Consider the following 4689-nt stretch of genomic DNA (forward strand, 5'->3'; position numbering starts at 1 on the left):
TCCCAAGTCCCAATACCAAATAATTTGGCATTTAGCTTCATGATTGCACCAAGGTACTTGGTAACTTGCTCTTCAGTAACATCCTCATTCTCTTCAGAAGAGGAATACTCATCAGAGCTCATGAATGGCATAAGGAGGTTTAAAAGAATCTCTATGGTCTCTAGATGAGCCTCAGATTCCTTTGGTTCCTCAGAGGGAAACTCCTTATTGATCACTGGACATCCCAGGAGGTCTTCCTCACTGGGATTTATGTCCTCAACCTCCCTCATAGGTTCGGCCATGGTAATTAATTCAATGGCCTTGCACTCTCCTTTTGGATTCTCTTCTGTATTGCTTGGGAGAGTACTAGGAGGGATTTCAGTGATCCTTTTACTCAGCTGGCCCACTTATGCTTCCAAATTTCTAATGGAGGACCTTGTTTCATTCATGAAACTCACAGTGGCCTTAGATAGATCAGAGACTAAGTTTGCTAAATTAGAATTATTTTGTTCAGAGTTCTCTGTCTGTTACTGAGTGGATGATGGAAAAGGTTTACTGTTGTTAAACCTATTTCTTCCACCATTATTAAAGCCTTGTTAAGGCTTTTGATCCTTCCATGAGAAATTTGGATGATTTCTCCATGATGGATTATAGGTGTTTCCATAAGGTTCATCCAGATAATTCACCTCTGCTATTGCAGGGTTTTCAGGATCATAAGCTTCTTCTTCAGAAGATGCCTCTTGAGTACTGTTGGATGCAGCTTGCATTCCATTCAGACTCTGAGAAATCATATTGACTTGCTGAGTCAATATTTTATTCTGAGCCAATATGGCATTCAGAGTATCAATTTCAAGAACTCCCTTCTTCTGAGGCATCCCATTACTCACAGGATTCCTCTCAGAAGTGTACATGAACTGGTTATTAGCAACCATGTCAATGAGTTCTTGAGCTTCTGCAGGCGTTTTCTTTAGGTGAATGGATCCACCTACAGAAGTATCCAATGACATCTTTGATAGCTCAGATAAACCATCATAGATTATATCCAGGATGGTCCATTCTGAAAGCATGTCAGAAGGACACTTTTTGGTCAGTTGCTTGTATCTCTCCCAAGCTTCATAGAGGGATTCACCTTCTTTCTGTCTGAAGGTTTGAACATCCACTCTAAGCTTGTTCAGCTTTTGAGGAGGAAAGAACTTGGCTAAAAAAGCCGTGACCAGCTTATCCCAAGAGTTCAGGCTATCCTTGGGTTGAGAGTCCAACCACACTCTAGCTCTGTCTCTTACAGCAAAAGGGAAAAGCATGAGCCTGTAGACTTCAGGATCTACTCCATTAGTCTTAACAGTATCACATATCTGCAAGAATTCAGTTAAGAACTGAAAAGGATCTTCAGATGGAAGTCCATGAAACTTGCAGTTCTGCTGCATCAGAGAAACTAATTGAGGTTTCATCTCAAAGTTGTTTGCTCCAATGGCAGGAATGGAGATGCTTCTTCCATGTAAATTGGAATTTGGTGCAGTGAAGTCACCAAGCATTCTCCTTGCATTATTGTTGTTGGGTTCGGCTGCCATCTCCTTTACTTGTTCGAAATTTTCAATAAGGTTGTCTCTGGATTGTTGTAATTTAGCTTCTCTTAGTTTCCTCTTCAGAGTCCTTTCAGGTTCTGGATTAGCTTCAACAAGAATGCCTTTTTCCTTGTTCCTACTCATAAGAAAGAGAAGAGAACAAGAAAAGAAGAGGAATCCTCTATGTCACAGTAAAGAGGTTCCTTATTGTTAGTAGAAGAAGAAATAATTAGAAGGAGATGAGGGAGAAGGATTTTCGAAAATTATTTTTGAAAAAGGGTTAGTGATTTTCGAAAATAGTTTTTGAAAAAGGTTAGTAATTTTCGAAAATTAAAATAAAAAATTAGAATAATTAGTTAATTAAAAAGAAATTTTGAAAAAGAGGGAAGGGATTTTCGAAAATTGGAGAGAGAGAGGGTTAGTTAGGTAGTTTTGAAAAAGATAAGAAACAAACAAAAAGTTAGTTAGTTAGTTGAAACAAATTTTGAAAAGATAAGAAGTTAGGAAGTTAGAAAAGATATTTTGAAATCAAATTTTTGAAAAAGATAAGATAAGAAGATATTTTTGAAAAGATATGATTGAAATTAGTTTTTGAAAAAGATTTGATTTTTAAAATCACAATTAATGACTTGATTCACAAGAAATCACAAGATATGATTCTAGAACTTAAAGTTTGAATCTTTCTTAACAAGCAAGTAACAAACTTGAAATTTTTGAATCAAAACATTAATTGATGATGTTATTTTCGAAAATTATGATATAAAATTAAGAAAAGATTTTTGAAAAATATTTTTTATAATTTTCGAAAATAAATAAGAAAATGAAAAAGATTTGATTTTTGAAAAAGATTTTGAAAAAGATAAGATTTTTAAATTGAAAATTTGATTTGACTCATAAAAACAACTAGATTTTAAAAATTTTTGAAAAAGTCAAATCTAATTTTCGAAATTTTGAGAGAGAAAAAGGAAAAGATATTTTTTTTTTAATTTTTAATGATGAAAGAGAAAAACATGAAAATGATGCAATGCATGAGATTTTTAGATCAAAACAATGAATGCATGCAAGAATGCTATGAATGTCAAGATGAACACCAAGAACTCTTTGAAGATCATGATGAACATCAAGAACTTATTTTTGAAAATTTTTATATGCAAAGAAAACATGCAAGATACCAAACTTAGAAATCTTTCATGTTTAGACTCTATGGATGCAAAAATGCACATGTAAAACAAGAAAAGATGCAAAACAAGAAAACATCAAGATCAAACAAGAAGACTTACCAAGAACAACTTGAAGATCATGAAGAACACTATGACTGCATGAATGCAATTTTCGAAAAATGCAAGATGAACATGCAATTGACACCAAACTTTAAATCTGACTCAAGACTCAAACAAGAAATACAAAATATTTTTTTTATTTTTATGATTTTCTAATTTTTTTTGGATTTTTCAAAAATTATTTGAAAAAGAAAAATAAGGATTTCAAAATTTTTAATATGAATTCCAGGAATCTTATGCTCTTTAGTCTAAAGCTCCAATCAAAGGGTCAGGCATGGCTTAATAGCCAGCCAAGCTTTAGTATGTAACTCAGACATGACACGCCTGACATTCCCTATCCAAAAGGATTAGACATGGCTTTACAGCCAGCCAGGCTTCAACATGCTTCATGAAACACTAGAATTCATTCTTAAAAATTGTGAAGAAAAATATATTTTTGAAAACATTTTTATTTTAAATTTTTTTTCGAAAACAAAAGAGAAATTTTTGAAAGATTTTTTTAAAAAAAATTTTTGAAAATAAAACAAAAAAGAAAATTACCTAATCTGAGCAACAAGATGAACCGTCAGTTGTCCAAACTCGAACAATCCCCGACAACGGCGCCAAAAACTTGGTGCACAAAATTGTGATCCCTGGTAATGGCTCCAAAGACTTGGTGCTCTAATCTTAATTCAGAATTTGTCACAACTTCGATACAACTAACCAGCAAGTGCACTGGGTCGTCCAAGTAATAAACCTTACGCGAGTAAGGGTCGATCCCACGGAGATTGTTGGTATGAAGCAAGCTATGGTCACCTTGTAAATCTCAGTCAGGCGGATATAAAATAGTTAGGGAGTTTTCAAAAATAAATAATAAACAAGGATAGAAATACTTATGTAAATCATTGGTGAGAATTTCAGATAAGCGCATAGAGATGCTTTCGTTCCTCTGAACCTCTGCTTTCCTGCTGTTCTTCATCCAATCAATCCTACTCCTTTCCATGGCTGGCTTTATGTAAGGGCATCACCGTTGTCAATGGTTACATCCCATCCTCTTGTGAAAATGGTCCAAATGCTCTGTCACAGCACGGCTAATCATCTGAGGTTCTCGATCATACTGGAATAGGATTCACCCTCCTTTTGCGTCTGTCACTACGCCCAGCACTCGCGAGTTTGAAGTTCGTCACAGCCATTCAATCCCAGAATCCTACTCGGAATACCACAGACAAGGTTTAGACTTTCCAAATTCTCATGAATGCCGCCATCAATCTAGCTTACACCACGAGGATTCTGATTAAGAGATCCAAGAGATACTCATTCAATCTAAGGTAGAACGGAAGTGGTTGTCAGGCACGCGTTCATAGGGAATGATGATGATTGTCACGTTCATCACATTCAGGTTGGAGTGCGAATGAATATCTTAGAAGCGGGATAAGTTGAATTGAATAGAAAAACAGTAGTACTTTGCATTAATCTTTGAGGAACAGCAGAGCTCCACACCTTAATCTATGGAGTGTAGAAACTCTACCGTATGAAAATACATAAGTAATAATGGTTCAGGCATGGCCGAATTGCCAGCCTTTCATGGAGGTCTAGAGATCTAAAAATGATCAAAAGATGTCTAATACAATAGTAAAAAGTCCTATTTATACTAAACTAGTCACTAGGGTTTACAGAAGTAAGTAATTGATGCATAAATCCACTTTCGGGGCCCACTTGGGTGTGTGCTTGGGCTGAGCTTGAATGTTACACGTGCAGAGGCTCTTTCTGGAGTTGAACGCCAGGTTGTAACGTATTTCTGGCGTTCAACTCTGGTTTGTGACTTGTTTCTGGCGTTTAACTCCAGACAGCAGCGTAGAAATGGCGTTCAACGCCCTTTTACGTCATCT

General features: G+C 35.7%; 1 non-coding gene across 1 annotated transcript; it reads left to right on the forward strand.

The window, feature by feature from the left end:
- Positions 1–1040: 1040 nt before the first annotated feature.
- On the forward strand, positions 1041–1148 carry LOC148573485 (small nucleolar RNA R71). Its single transcript, XR_015905607.1, has one exon. It is a non-coding gene; the product is annotated as a small nucleolar RNA R71 (small nucleolar RNA).
- Positions 1149–4689: the final 3541 nt, after the last annotated feature.

Source organism: Arachis ipaensis, chromosome B2 (assembly GCF_059453495.1).
Source record: "Arachis ipaensis isolate K30076 ecotype BB chromosome B2, ASM5945349v1, whole genome shotgun sequence".
In the NCBI taxonomy this organism is placed as follows: Eukaryota; Viridiplantae; Streptophyta; class Magnoliopsida; order Fabales; family Fabaceae; genus Arachis; species Arachis ipaensis.